The following is a 16,607-nucleotide window of genomic DNA, read 5'->3' on the forward strand; positions in this document are numbered from 1 at the left end:
GTGTTGAGGGACTGGAGAGGGATTGTGGGGGGTGCCGAGCACAGGGTCTGGTTGTATGCAGATAACCTGCTGCTATACATCGCAGACCCGCAAAGCAGCATGAAAGAAATCATGAAGCTCTGGGAGAGTTCAGAGCCTTCACGGGCTGCAAACTCAACCTGGGCAAAAGCAAAGGTTTCCCAGTGAACCAGAGAGGGGGAGGAGCCAAGCTGGTAGGTCTCCCATTTAAAATAGCCTGAAACAAATTCCGCTATTGGGGGATCCAGATTGCCCACGTCCCATCATGGATCCACAAGTGGAACCTGACCATTCTGGCGCAGGAAGGCAGAAAGGACCTGCAGAAATGGGATGTACTCCCGTTCTCCCCAGGGTGGGAGGGTGTAGACAATCAAGATGAACGTACTGCCCAGTTCCACTTCCTGTTTAGATCCATACCGATCTGCATCCCCAAGGCCTTTTTCTATTTAATCGACAAGGTGTTTATGCTGTTTGTTTGTGAGTGTGGAGGGGAGGGGTAGGAGAGATCCAAGAATCCCCAAAACAATACGTCAAAGGAGAAGAATCATGGGAGGCCTGGCCCTCCCAAACTTGCAATAATACCATAGGGCAGCCACTGCGGAAAGAGTGAGGGGATGTGTAAAGGACCCAGACACAGAAAGGGTGAGGATGGAGGAGACCTCCTGTACAGGGACAGCCCTCCAGGCCCTCGCCACAGCAGCACTCCCATCACCCCCAGCAAAACACTCAGCAAGCCCAGTGGTGGTAGCGACCTTGATGAACCAGATGAGGCAATACTTCGGTCTGACCGATGTGTCTATCATGGAACCCATCTGTGGCTGTTGAAGAAATTATAAGTCAGCACTTCGAGTTTTCGCCAAAGGTCCTTTAATTAAACACAAAGTTCGTTGGGGGGGGTTGGAGAGACCACAGTCATTTCAAATGTCCCTGCTTTACAGAGGTAAAGGCAGACAATTTATATGATACAGTAAGCAATATCTCGGACAGAAAGCATTCTTTAGATTAGCAAGAGACAGAAAACCGAGCAGGCTGGAATTAGATTTTAATAACAGGCCTTGGGTTCCTTGCCTAAGAAAAATAATAATTGTCTGCTGTCAGCAAAACAATGTGCAGCTGTATGCTTGTTTACATTGTATGACCTTCTGACTATTTCATACAGAACTCTTGACTGAAATGAGGCTAAATATCCATCATGCTTTCCAAGTGCCTATTTCAATGAAATATAGTCAAGCAGCTTGTTAAAATGAATACAGGGTATTAAGGCAACTAAACCGCCAACTAAAGTCCCTTCTACAGTGGCCATCAAGAGGTGGAGACAGGTTGGGTGAACTCCAACTGTTAGGGACTTTTACACGGGTGACAGACTAGCGACCTTAGAGCTGACGGAGAGACTGGACGTACATCTACACGTCAAAAACTTTTTCCACAAGGAGTCGGCTACATAACTATAAACCCCAAAGAGCACAAGGCGAGAGGAGTTATTGGATGTGGACATTCTGGGGAAGGGAAACTGTAGGGACCTTTACGGATGACATTTAGAAAAGACTTGCTCCCCACTGGACAAAATGACAAAATGAGAGAAAATGGGAGGAAGAGCTAGGGATGGAAATTGGGTGGGGACTCTGGAGCGAAGCACTGTGCAGAGCCAATTCCACCTCCCCATGCACAAGGCCTTATGCAGCTGAAAGTGGTGCACAGATCGCACCTGACAAGAGCCAGAATGAGCAGATTCTTTCAGGAGGTGGAGAACAGATGTGAACGATGCCAGAGGGGCTTGGCCAACCACATCCACATGTACTTGTCAGGTTTTGGACATCCTTCTTTGAGGCAATGTCCAAGGTTGTGGGGACAAGGGTGGAGCTGTATCCAAAGATGGCCGTCTTCGGGGTTTTGGATCTGCCAGAACTATTCATGGAGGAGAGGCCAATACCCTTGCCTTTGCTTCTCTAATCGCCCGCCAGTTAATCCTGCTCAGCTGGCAATCAGCACCACCACCCACAGCTGCAGACAGGCTGGCAGACCTATTGGAATTTCTTCACCTGGAGAATATCATGTTCGCCATCTGAGGGTCAGACCATGGGTTCCACAGAGAGTGGAAGCCATTCACCAAGTTGTTCCAGGACCTGTATGAAGCTAACAGCCAATAGAATGGGGGGGAGGGGATGCACAGCAGCCAATGGGACCACAGGGAGCAGACAGCAAGGGGAGGGGGAGGCCAGAAAACAGCCAACACCGAGACAGAGCCTACAACAAGAACATAAGAAAAGGAGCCCCCAAGGGAAGGCCGAAAACAGGATAGAGAGAAGGAGGGAAAAAAGAGGGGGTCCCAACAACAAAAGGTGGGGGGGGGGGGGGGGGAAGGGAGGGCTCCATCCACTTGTAAATAGCAGATAACTACCCATTGTAGAGTGATGGGCCCAGGAAAGAACCCTGAAACAACGAGTGAAGGGGCAGGGGGGTGGAGGGGGGGGGGGGGGGGGTGTGTGTGTGTGTGTGTGTGTGACCGGCACAAAGGAAATTGATATGTACATTGTAATCGGCACAGTTATCCTTACTGCTTGTATAGTGTATACTATGTAAAAACCTGAATAAAAATTATTTTAAAAAAAAGTTTTTGAATCCAACAAATAGCCGGAGAAGAGGCAAGCCTTCCACTGAGCCAATCTTGGCACTCGTTCTGGGAACGACAGGCCACCTCTGCAACAACAGTTGGAACTGCAGGCTGCCATTCTTGCAGGTTGAGTTTGAAGTGACGGGACTACTCCTTTCTCTGTGCTACCTAACCGAGAGCGAATATCTGGACTCAAATGTTACTGAATTACCAGATTTACGTAGCACTGATTTAATGAATGAATTAAATGAGAATGGCAAGGCCTTCAAGCTGCAAATTGAATATGTGTGCACTGTTCATGTATGTGAATGTATGACCTATAATGCAAATCTGTGAGGTATTGTGAGGTCTGGGCCAGGGCAACAGTAAGTATGGAACAGGCTGATGGGGCATATTTTTTGCCATGCAATCTGCCATACAATCTTTGGTCATGGAATTTTTCAGTGAACCTATCTTCCCAGGTGCCTTAAAGTGTGCTTTCCTCTCCTGCATTTGTTCCCATGTTATCTAGATGTAGCTTTCAGTTTTGGGTTCTGACATCAACTCCTCAAGTCCCACTTCTGAGGAAGGTGCCCAGCAATGATAAAGGGACCAATTTCTCCTGACACCCATTTCATGCAACAACACTTGCTCTGACCAGCCATCAAACAGGATATTGACTGTTGTTCTACTTCTCCATAGAATCATAGAATCATAGAATTTACGGTGCAGAAGGAGGCCATTCGGCCCATTGAGTCTGCCAAAAGAGCACCCTACCTAAGACCACACCCCCACCGCATCCCCATAACCCAGTAATCCCACCCAACACTAAGGGCAATTTTGAACACTAAGGGCAATTTAGCATGGCCAATCCACCTAACCTGCACATCTTTGGACTGTGGGAGCAAACCAGAGCGCCCGGAGGAAACCCACGCACACGCGGGGAGAATGTGCAGACTCCGCACAGACAGTGACCCAAGCCGGGAATCGAACCTGGGACCCTGGAGCTGTTAAACAATTGTGCTAACCACTATGCTACCGTGCTACCCCTAACAAATTTACCATCAACTTTGTTTTGTGTGGGGCAGCACGGTGGCGCAGTGGGTTAGCCCTGTTGCCTCACGGCGCCGAGGTCCCAGGTTCGATCCCGGCTCTGAGTCACTGTCTGTGTGGAGTTTGCACATTCTCCCCGTGTTTGCGTGGGTTTCGCCCCCACAACCCAAAGATGTGCAGAGTAGGTGGATTGGCCACGCTAAATTGCCCCTTAATTGGAAAAAATTAATTGGGTACTCTAAATTTAAAAAAAAAGGAAAAAAAAAAACTTTGTTTTGTGCCTCTGCATTGGATTTGTCTCCTGTTGATTGTGGTCTGCCATTTTTCCCCCTGCATACATCCTCACAGAAAGGCTAACAAACAGCTGAAGGCTATCATTAGCATATCTGGAATAATTTCCCCACCCGAGAACACCGACAGGCATATTAAATGTCAGTGGAGGATAGCCCGGGTATTTATACATATCAACATTATCTTACATTTCTTTTTTTTGTAAATTTAGAGTACCCAATTAATTTTTCCAATTAAGGGGCAATTTAGCGTGGCCAATCCACCTAACCTGCACATCTTTGGGTTGTGGGGGTGAAACCCACGCAGACACGGGGAGAATGTGTAAACTCCTCACGGACAGTGACCCAGGGCTGGGATTCGAACCCGGGTCCTCAGCGCCATAGGCAGCAATGCTAACCACTGTGCCACCGTGCTGCCCTATCTTACATTTCTTAGCATTAAATTCTGTTATCACCTCCCCTATCTGGCCATCCTTAAGTCCTCTGCAGAATTGGATATTACTTATGGTAAATTTGTCAAGGTTATTAGTAGTGTTTCTGAACAGCAGGGGTCCCTGCTGCTTAGAAGATTGCTATTTAGGGAAATATAAAGTATTGTGAATTGACACTACAGCATTTGTGTTTAGTGCATATGAGGTACTTCGTAACTGAGCAAATATATTAATCAAGCTGTCAATACCTTTGCTGATGGATATGGTAGCATGTCCGTCAGCATTGTTCTCTTGACCTTTCTTTCTTCTTCCTGATTTAATATTTGGCAACTACGAGTCCAAAGCCTCAGTGTTGTAAACATAAGGCTCTGCATGAAAGGGTAAGATGCATCTGAGCATGCTGAGGGAAGTGAGGATGAAAATTACAAAGGCATTGGCATATTCTGCCAATCCACTTTAGATACATGAGCAGTACCAGGGGATTCGAAAATTGCAAATGTTACACCCTTGTTCAAAAGAGCTGTAATGATAAGCCCATCAATTAATCTTGGTGGTGGGAAAGTTTTTAAAAACAATAATGCAAGGCAAAATGAACAATAGTTTGAACAAATGTGGATTAATTACGGAAAGCCAGCATGTATTTGTTAAGGGCAAATTTGATTTAGTTTTTGTAATGAGATAAATGAGAGGGTTGATGAATATAATGGGCTGGATTCTCCTTCCCTTCACCGTACTGAGATTCTCTGGTCCTGCTGCACTGAATGGGAAGTTTGACTGAGCGCAAAATTTTCTGTTCTCGCTAGCAGAAGTAGCAGGGCAGACTTGCAACGGAGACCCCTGGCCAATATGTTTAACATGGTGTACAAAAGGTATTTGATAAAATGCCGCGTACAGGCTTTTGAGCAAAGTTAAAGACCACAGAATAAAAGGGACAGTGGATATGACAGTGGTCAGTACTGTTGCTTCACAGTGCCAGGGTCCCAGGTTTGATTCTGGCTTGGGTCACTGCCTGTGTGAAGTCTGCACGTTCTCCTTGTGTATACGTGGGTTTCCTCCGGGTGCTCCAGTTTCCTCCCACAGTCCAAAGATGTGCAGCTGAGGTGGATTGACCATGCTCAATTGCCCTTAGTGTGCAAAAATGGTTAGGTGGGGTTACGGGGATAGTGTGGAGATGTGGACTTAGGTAGGTTGCCCTTTCTATGGGCCGGTGCAGACTCCATGGGCCTCCTTCTTCACTGTAAATTCCATATTCTATGATAGTGATGGACTTCAGGAGAACATGGACTGGCTGGTGGACTGGCGGCCATGAGTTGAATTAAATTTCATGAATTCAGTTTGTAGCATGAATGAGGAGAGGCAATATAAAAAATAAATAATACAATAATAAAGGGAGGTGAAGGAGCAGAGGTACAGAGACGATAGCACACTGCCATAGGAAGAGGTGGAGACATAGACAGGCAGGGAGGGGAGGGTGGAGGGTTTAAGTAGGGGGGGGCAGAGGGGGACCTCCACTGAGTGCCAACTTGACCATTGGCAATGTGTGTCCACCTGCACCACCAGGAAGGAGATCTTGTTCTAGAAGTCTGCAGATGCCTGCCATTAATACTGGGCCTCCTGAGGCATTTGTGCTCACAGGTGTCAAGAGAGCCGCTTCTCTGCCTATAGACTTTCTCTGGACCTTTTTATTCCTTCTTCCACTCTAGCCCCTTGCTTTATATTCACAATAGGCTCCAACCTGCCCCACTCTGACCCTGACAAATCTGTCCTTAACAAAAGCCTCAGCTTCGTCCCTTTACAGCACCACCCTCAATGAAGTTTGAGCTCAGTATGATGCTGAGCTCTTCTTCTGCTCTCTTTGCCTCTGTGCCAACTTCTTTGTTCAGAAACCCACCGTGACCTATTACACCTCTCGTATTCTCCCTGCACCCTGAGCCCTCTCTCTGACATCTTTCCTTCTCTACATCTTCACATTGCGAATTTCTGGCATGGGCCACCTCACTCACTCTAACCTATCTCCCTCCAAACATTCAGTACTCTGTTTTTACAGGTCCAACCCTAACATTGTAATGGACTTCCAATTGCTCTAGATCTTCACACCCACAAGTATGTTCGGAGAGCTCTTCACCTCGTCCATGATTGAAGGTCAAACCAGTCCCCATCCACCACCACCACCCTCTTCTGTCTGACTGAACGTATTCTCAAAATGGACAACTTCTCCTTCAACTCCACTCATTTCCTACAAATAAAAAGTGTTAGAGCACAGTACTAGCTAGAGCTTCCTTTTTGTGGAATATGTGGTGCATTCTTTGTTCCAGTCCTACTCAGGCCCCCTCCCTCACCTCTTTATCCGATACATTGACAACAATGTTGGTGCTATTTCCTGCTCCTACCCTGAAATGAAAAATGTCATTGACATTGTTTTCATTTCCACCCTTCTGCTGTCTTCATATTGTCGATGTCCAACACTTCCCTTCCCTTCTTTGACTTCTTGGTCTCCGTTTCTGGGCACATGCTATCAATCAATATCCACGATGGCTCATTAACTCCTGTAGCTACCATGACTACAGTCCCTCACACCCCTGTTCCTAAAGGATTCAGTTGCATTCTCCCAGTTTCTTGGTCTCCCCTCCATAGGTGCAGATGATGCAACCATCCATACTAGCGTTTCCAATATGATTTTCTCCTTCCTCACCCAAGGATCCCCCACAATAACAGTTGACAGAGTCCTTGACCATATAAGTTCTCTTTCATGCACTTCTGCTCTCCTCCTACGTTCTCCCTCCCAGAACGATAATTGTGTTCTCTGTACTCACCTTCTATCCCACAAGTCATTGTATTCAGCAGGTCATCGTCTGACATATCTGCCACCTCCGGCATGATGCCAACACCAAACCCTCAATTCCCCTCCCCTTTCAGCATTCCAAAGGGACAATCTGCGATATCCTGATACACCCCTCAGTCAGCACCTACCTCACCGTTCCTACCAGATATTTTAGTTCTGAAACATCTGCGTTGATTCTGTCACAGTTTTAAGCTGGGTGTGCTGATGAGTGGAAAATGTTACACACATTAATCAGTTGTGGCACCAATCGGATGAGATGTAGAGGATCTCCACCTACGTTCTCTTGATAATGTGCCGAAATACCAACTGCAGGTCATCATTCTTTAATACAGCATTGTAACCTCTACCATTTGAGCCTTTTAATCTTTCCAAGAAAACAAATCTGGCAAATTTAAAGGTGGAATCTTGCTGTTGGCGGATACCCATTTGAATTTGATTTGGCATCACTTCAAAATAATTTCACTTTGTGTCCTTAGAATAGTAGATAGCTGATAGTAAAACGTAGAAAGGATATAAAAAGGACACACTTTCTGGCAATTGGATTGAAAGGTCTGGGTGCTATTGTGCTATTTGGATTGCCAGGGGAGTTTCCAGTTTCTAGAACCCCTCTTTCCCTTGTCTTTTTGCCATACTTGGCCTCAATAAAATTCATCTGTTTATCATGGGTGCTGTTAAGGACAGCTTCATTTGGATGGAAGAACACTTGGAGGAGGAAGAGCAGCAGCAGCTGCACCGACTAAAAATAACAGGTGAAGGAGATGCATGTAAGAGACAATACCAGATTACAGTGGTACAGGCCCGGAGTCACCTTCCTTGGGTTTATCTGAAGAGCAGTTCATCAAAAGGCTGCGCTTGCCTTGGCAGACTATTGCAAACCTCTACAGGCCCCTGCAGCAGGACCTGGTGAACTGGGTCAGGGCAGGGATTGGAGACATGCTTTTCCTGTCAGAGGCAAGATAACCCTTAAGTGATTCATTCCAGTCCACTATAAGAGGCACCAACTGCATCTCCCAGTCTGCAGTTCACAGCTGCATTAAGCAGGTCATTGAAACTCTGCTCGTCAAGCCAATCAAGAAGCAGAGGTAGTTTTAAGTGATATATGTTTGTATTGTTGCATACTAGAAATAAGTAAAGATTTAAGTAAATTTACTTTAGTGTTTCTGTGTAAAGAAAGGTAAAACTCTAGTTAGATTCATGTTAAATAAAGGTGTTTTTATGTATGAGAGCTTTTAGTTTAAACTGTGGCTGTATTGTGCTGAAAGAGTTTACGACATGAAAAGTAAACACAAACTTTGAGAAAGAATGAGATGTTGCATGGCAACCAGGACCCACTGTAGGAGAGACAGACCTTGTGATTGGTGTTTTAGTTGAAATCAGAGCAGGTGCAAATAGGAAGCTAGAGAGAGAGAACAGTTCTCTCAAAGCTTTGTCAGAAGCAGAAGCAGAGCTGCAAAAAGCAACCTTCCCAAAAAGCCTACCAGAAACCAAGGAACAGTTAATTATGGAAAGTAGAGAATGAAAAGAGATGTCCCAGGAAGTTTTGAAGTCAAAGGAACAAACCAAAACTGGATTTGGAACAGAGTATTGTTCATTGAAGTCAAAGACAGAGCGGAAACGTGAAACAATGGGGGAAGTTGGCTAGTGAGGAGCTAGAGACAGATCTGAAGCAATCGTAAGGTTTGGTGTCCTTATTTCCAGTCTTTGAAACAATAGTATTCTGTTGAGGATTGAATTCCTCAGGTTTTGTTTAGAAGTTTGGATGCATTTGGCAATTTAAGACAGAGGGATACTGGAAGGAGACTTGGAAAACCTGGAGGCATAGGATCCTTGCAACAACAACTGAATGAAGCCTTGTTTAAAATGATAGTTGGAACAGCTGGAGGTGGACCCTTGATTAAAACAGCTGAGGGAAAGCATTGTTTGAAAGAGAATTTTAAAGCGTGTCTTTTTGAGAGTGTAGTTTGGAAACACTCAGGTGACAATCATCTGGGGGGAATTTGAGAAGAAGTCCACAGAAGATCGATTGAATGGCATCTGCCATTGGGTTTCAAAGTGGGGTGTTGGCTGACTACAGCCTGTTGGGTTACAGCACTGTGTTTATTGAGAACATTATAGCATTAGATGTGGCATGTAATCTGTGTTATCCTTGAAATCTGAGTACATTTGTGAAGATATTGTCAAATTTTTAATTTTTAATAAACTTTTTTTCTTGCTATTAAAAGTTAATTGGAAGTCCTGTGACTGTTCTTCCATGTTTTCTAAAATTGCAGTGGGATTCTCAGTCCAATGCATACCGCCCAGGCATTGGGTAGCTGGTGGCTTCAGTGGCCAGGGTACCTGGCCATGGCAGCCTATACGGGTGCTGGCATGTGGTGCAGAGTGGGGGGTCTGCTGCCCTCCTGGTGGGGGTTGATCATCACAGGTGTGTGGGACAGGGGTTGGTGCCAGGGGCGCAGTGCTGCTTACTCACCCTGGCCTCCCTGAGGTGGTTGTGCAGTTTTTTATGCCACTGCAGGCTGGTCCGGGTAGTGTTTCCAGTGGCATTGACGGCCTCTGCCACCTGCGCCCAGGCACAGCGAACAGCGGCGGCTGGCAGCCTCCTTATCGGACCATGGTACAGGGTGGCCCGCCTCTCCACCATGGCGCCTGGTAGGTGAATTAGCCATGCTAAATTGGAAAAAAAAGAATTGAGTACTCTAAATCCATTAAAAAAACACTTAGGGCGCGATTCTCCCGAGTTACGAAAAATTGGGAAGCTGGCGTCAAAAACGGGCGCGTTTGACGCCAGCCTCCGCCCCCCCGACCGGGAACCGATTCATCACCCGGTCGGGGCTAGCATCGTGCGGCTGTGAACTCCGGCATCGCAGGCTTAACGAATTTCGTTAAGCCCGCTAGCCAAAGTTAGCGACGGCTGACGCGTCAGATGACGTCAGCCGCGCATGCGCGGATTGGACGACTCCAACCCGCGTATGAGCGGATGACGTCATCACGCATATGCGTGAAACCCGCGCATGCGCGGGCCGGTATGCCCCTCAGCCGCCCCGCGAATGGATCCAGCGGGGCGGCGGAGGGAGAAAGAGTGGATTAACATGGATTAACTTTTAATAGCAAGAAAAAAGGGTAAGTACCTGCTGCCCACGATCGGTGCCCACCGATCGCGGGCCCATGGCACCCTTGGCACGGCCATACCACGGCCGTGCCAATCGGTGCCATGGTTCCAGAGAACGGGACTTTACGGCCGTTTTTACGAATGGTCAGAGCAGGTGTGTTTTACGCTTGTAAAAACGGCCGTAAAGGCCTTGGAAATTGGCCCATCGGCCAGGAGTGAATCGCTGCTCGCCGTAAAAAAACGGCGGGCAGCGATTCGTGTCGGGAGGCGGGCGTGGGGGGGGGGGGGGGGGGGGGAGAATAGCGGGAGGGCGTCGGACCAGCGTGTCAGGGGTCATAACAAGTACGTCACCTTCTTCATTGATCATGACATGCGACAGCTCAGGGATCTTCAACAGTGTCCAGCTTCCCTTGTGTCCAGGGCATGACCCACTGCACTCCTGTAGCCATCAGTGCACCAGGACACCAATTTGTCCATTGGAAAGGCTGCCATTCCATTAGTTTCTGAGTAATGTATGTTTGTACCCAGGCAACTGTCACAAGACTGCAACAGTATATCACCCACCCATCCCCGTCCTCCAAACATTTTTCCTTTCCAAGAACATTGCAAATGGCTGCTGGTGACCAAGGGATAAGGAATATCCCTGATACATATGGCTCTTAGTACCCCTCCACAACCAACCATTCAGAGCAGGTTGAGAGGGCAGGGGTGAAGAAGCAGATGTGGTGGTATCTTGAAGGATGGCAACATGTACAGCTTCAATTGTATCACTCCCAGTCCTGTGGGGCTGGGGCTCATTGCTTCCACGGAGACTGAGCAGACTGCAGAAAGTGAGTGACTTCTTTAAATCTCTTAACTGTTTGATCCACCAAAATCCTGAAGTTTGACATCTATCTCTAGAAAGCACATGTTTGCCTCTTAACCCATATTAGATGTTTGAGCCAAGTGTTAGCATGGCAGCCATCTGAGCTCCCACTTAAGATGCACAGGCTGGTGACCCTGAAAGCATGGCTACGGAGTCCCTGGAGGTGACTACAGCCTCCAGGGTAGACTGTTTATTCCCTATAGGAGATGACACCACCACACATTTAGCCATAGTGCTGAAACTCCTTATCAGGTCTTCCAGTACCTCACAAGGCTGCATGTCTGAGGCCAGCAGTTTACTTTGACTGACCCCATGTATTCCATAGCTCTGTCCTGATTAGCGGATCTGGGAGAGGATCTCATAATGAGTTCTCAGCTGAATAGTCACATCCACCAGTACCTACTGTGATTCACTTGGTGTTGGGTGTTTCAACAAGTTTAGATCTATGTCTTATTATCTAACCCATACTGTGTGATAACCCCTGTGCTAGAATTTGTGGGAGATGAAATAGGAGGATTGTCCTTCTCGGAGGTATCTTCTTTACACTCAGAAGGACCGAGAGGAAAATGCATTGATAAAAGAGAATGGCACCGAAAGGCTAAAAACAGCAGCTAGCAGTCTTGAGAATGCAGCTTGGAGTTGTGAACATTACTGAATACGTGCTGAGTTAAAAGAAGGATGATAAGTGATAGCAGACACCCTGCTCAGCTGGCTTCAGACTATACTATCTCAGCAATCTGTGCTGCAGCAGTCCTGGGCTGGCTGCCTGACAGACAGCAGCAGTGGAATGGCAGGGCCTAAAGCAGCAATGCTGTCACCCCGAGGGAGGACAGTAGGTTCCTGTGTCATGGAGGAACAGCCACTCTTTCAGGACAACACTACAGCAATTCCATTGTTTTGTTAGGGAACAAACTGATGAACTGTTGTGATGTTGTGACGTCCTGGGAACCAGGAGAGCAGTGACATCCAGAGGCATGATGACAGAATCCAAAAAGCAGCAGTCTGAGATTCTAATGCAGCACTCAAATGGAGGCAGTGATAAAAGGCATCGAACAAAGATTTGTGATTGGTTCCACAGGCGTTCTGAAGGAAATAACCACACATTCCAGCTTGGATAGGATAGGCTGTAATAAGATCTGTGCAATGCTTTGTTCCAAATTAAGCTGGACTCCATGCACCTGGACATTGTATTAAGGCTTTTTGGCAGTCTTGCCAGTTCACTAAACATTTGGTTGTGAATGCCTGTCATCTTTCCTTTGTAGTACAGGCCAAAGACCTACTAAAATTCCGTAAGCTTTCAGACACTCATGAAAAAGTTACGGCACTACTTTGGTGGTCCAGGTCCACGGGCTGTGACCACCATGGAGCATGCGCGGCCTCTGAACTGGAAGTGCTGGGGGCCCTTTCGGCAGCTAGAGCTGTGAGCTTTACGCTGCTTCCCTGCTAACCCCCAGCAAAAACGGTGAATCGGTGGCCTTTTGACACCAGTTTTCCTGGCGCAAAAGACCACCGCTTTCACGCCAATGTGGGGACTTAGTCTCCAAAACGGAGAATCCAGCCCAGGATCTATGCACATTTGGAAGTGAATGGTCTTATTAACGACAGGCAGCATGGTTTTGTACGAAGGAGGTAATCTCTCGCTAATTTAATTGAATATTTTGAGGAGATGACAAAAATGATTGACGAGGGAAGGGCTGTGGATGTTGTCTACATGGACTTTAGTAAAGCATTTGATAAGGTCCCGCAATAATAAAATAATCTCTTATTGTCACAAGTAGGCTTCAATGGAGTTACTGTGAAAAGCCTCTAGTCGCCACATTCCGGTGCCTGTTCGGGGAAGCCGGTACGGGAATTGAACCCGCACTGCTGACGTTTTTCTGCATTACAAGTCAGCTATTTGGCCCACTGTGCTAAACCAGTCGCTCATGGCAGACTGGTGCAAAAGATTAGATCATATGGGATCGGGGTGAACTAGCTGGATGGATTTAGAACTGGCTTGGCCATAGAAGACAGAGGGTAGCAGTGGAAGGGTGTTTTTCCGAATGGAGGTCTGTAACTAGTGATGCTCCGCAGGGATCAGTCCTGTGAACTCTGCTCTTTGTAATATATATAAATGACTTGGAAGAAAACATAGCAGGTCTGATTAGCAAGTTTGCGGATGATACTAAGATTGCAGGAGTTGCGGATGGTGATGAGGATTGTCAGAGAATACAACAAGATATAGATAGGCTGTAAAACTGGGCAGGAAATGGCAGATGGAATTTAACCAGGACAAATGCAAGGTTTTGCATTTTGGTAGTTCCAATTCAGGTGGGAGCTACAAAATAAATGGCAGAACGATCAGGAGCATAGAGACACACAGCGATCAGGACATGCAGGTCCACAGATCCTCAAAAGTGGCAGCAAAGGTGGAACTGGTGTAAGGAAAGCATATGGCATGCTTGCCTTCATAGGATGGAGTATCGAGTATAAAAAGCTCAAAAATTAGGTCAGTTATATAGAACGTTGGTTAGGCCACTATCAGAAGGACGTGGAGGCTTTGAAGAGAGTACAGAAAATATTTATCAGGATGTTGCCTGGTATGGAGGGTATTAGCTTTGAGGAGAGATTGAATAAACTGATTGTTCTCCCTAGAGAGACGGAGGCTGAGAGGCGACCTGATAGAAGTTCATAAAATTATTAGGGGTATAGATAGGGTGAACAGTTGGAGGATTTTTCCCAGGGCGGAAATGACAATTACAAGGGGGTACAAGTTCAAGGTGAGGAGGGACAGCTTCAGTGGAGATGTGTGGGGGAAGTTTTTTTACACAGAGGGTGATGGTGGCCTGGAATGCACTGCCAAGTGACGTGGTTGAGGCAGATACTTTAATGACCTTTAAGACTTATCTGGATAGGCACATGAACAGAGGGGTATAGAAGGATACAGGCGGTTGGTCTAGATAGGACACATGATCAGCGCAGGCTTGGAGGGCAGAAGTACTTGTTCATGTGCCGTATTGTTCTTTGTTCTAATAAGTCCTACTTCAGTAATCTGCAAGGGCACCCAGCCATTGAGGTTCCCTCTCTCTGGAGCTGCAGCTTGAGAGATGGCCACTGTTAACAGTGGCGCTGCTGTGGCTGCTGAGCTGCCTAAAGCTCTTTAACCCACTATCCTTATTGGAAGCCGGGTTGCCTCCCACCTTTGGCCCTGGAAGTGTGGCTCGCCATAAATCAACAAAATTCAGCCCAAGATTTTCCCTCTAAACCTTTGGAGAGTTGTTACTTGATTTTGACATAATGTTTGCCTGTCAATTTTTAAAGACTTTTTGTAAACTGATGATGTATTGTCAACATGTTTGAGTTAGAACGACTCCATTAATAAAATAGCTAGTGATTTAGAAAAAATAATAAAATGCCTGGCAGCAGAAATGAATTATTAACTTGCTGGAAGCAAACATCAATCAATGTACATTTTGTTCAGAGTGGCATGGAGATCACATGGCACCAGCCTTACATCATTGTGCTATCAAAGCTAGTTTGAAATATGCCAGTGATTTATCTAAGTACCTGTCACAAAGCAAGATAATGAGCACTGTAGTTTAATGAATCTTTGTCTCAAAATAGCTCAGAACATTTGAGCCTGTACAGGCCAGCCCTTGTGACCCATCAGATAAAGTATACAAAACAACATTCTGTGTAGAATGTTCTTTATCATTTTACGTATTGTTTTCCCAGACCATTTTCCCCATCCTTTCTGGTTAAACAAGTTGGGCGGGATTCTCCGACCCTCTGTGCCGAAATCGCGCTCGGCGCGGGAGCGGAAAATAGAGGGGCTGGTGTACCCACCGAAGTTGGCCACTGCCCGACATAAAATGGAGAATTAAAATGCATGCAGGGAAAATTGGACAATGTCAGAAAGACTAGCAGGCTGCAGAATCTCTCTTGTGTATTCTGTCTGCAGAGAAACCAGACAGCACTGAAACTAACAAGTTTGCATACTAATTCAGCGATTCCCGGTGATTCCCGGGCACAATGGACACAATCGCGAATAACAATGGTCAGCTAGACTCTTAGGCGCCAGCAGGAGTCCCGGACAATAAGTTACAAACAGCCCCAAGAACCGCCCAGCGATTGGGAAACAGTCCCAGTATTGGGGAATTCAAACCAATCGATTGGTATGAGGTCCAATCGATTGCAAGCAGGTATAGGGTCCGCCCAGATGGGCGCAAAGCCCCTGTGACCTATAAAGGAAAGATCCCAAGTCCAGCTCTCTCTCTTAGCCGGCCCTCCCAGCAGAGCACCTTTGCAGCAGCTCTCTAAGAACTTGACCGTGAGAAGGAGAGGCCTGGCCAATTGCTGCACCACCAAGTAAGTGTCATACAATGCACGCTACGAGAATAGACACTCCTGACCCCTTAGCCCGTACCAACTGGGAAGCCTGCAGTCTCAGGACAGAAGAAGAGGCCATTGTTCCCTGATCCAGTGTATTCCCTTATTGAAGATAAGTATTGGCTTATAGTGGTAGGAATAGTTTAGTCCGTTAGTATTAGTTGCATGAGTATCGATTTACTGTGTAATAATAAATGTGTTTGATTGAACCTTACTAACTGGTGTATTGAGTCATTGATCTGAAGTTGAACTTGAACCTTGTGGCAGTATCATAAAGATACCTGGCGACTCTAGAGCTAAGGAATAAAACAGAGCCAATTGAGTGTTAAGCACACTTACCAGAACGAGCAACATGGTTTAGCACAGGGCTAAAGAGCTGGCTTTTAAAGCAGACCAAGGCAGGCCAGCAGCACAGGGAGATGTTGCTGAAAACAGTGGATCTGGTGGCCTGAAGTGCATATGTTTTAATGCAAGAAGTATTACGGGTAAGGCAGATGAATGTAGAGCTTGGATTAGTACTTGGAACTATAATGTTGTTGCCATTACAGAGACCTGGTTGAGGGAAGGACAGGATTGGCGGCTAAACGTTCCAGGATTTAGATGTTTCAGGCGGAGGAGGATGTAAAAGCCGTGGCGGAGTTGCGCTACTGGTTGGGGAGAATATCACAGCTGTACTACGGGAGGACACCTCAGATGGCAGCGAGGCTATATGGGTAGAGATCAGGAATAAGAAGGGTGCAGTCACAATGTTGGGGGTTTACTACAGGCCTCCCAACAGCCAGCGGGAGATTGAAGAGCAGATAGGTAGACAGATTTTGGAAACGAGTAAAAACAGGGTTGTTGTGATGAGAGACTTCAACTTCCCCAATATTGACTGGGACTCACTTAGTGCTTGGGGCTTAGACGGGGCAGAGATGGTAAGGAGCATCCAGGAGGGCTTCTTAAAACAATATTCAGATAGTCCAACTAAGGAAGGGGCTGTACTGGACCTGGGATTGGGGAATGAGCCCGGCCAGGTGGTAGAAGTTTCAGGAGGGGAGC

The sequence above is a fragment of the Scyliorhinus canicula genome, chromosome 10 (genome assembly GCF_902713615.1).
Source record: "Scyliorhinus canicula chromosome 10, sScyCan1.1, whole genome shotgun sequence".
Lineage (NCBI taxonomy): Eukaryota > Metazoa > Chordata > Chondrichthyes > Carcharhiniformes > Scyliorhinidae > Scyliorhinus > Scyliorhinus canicula.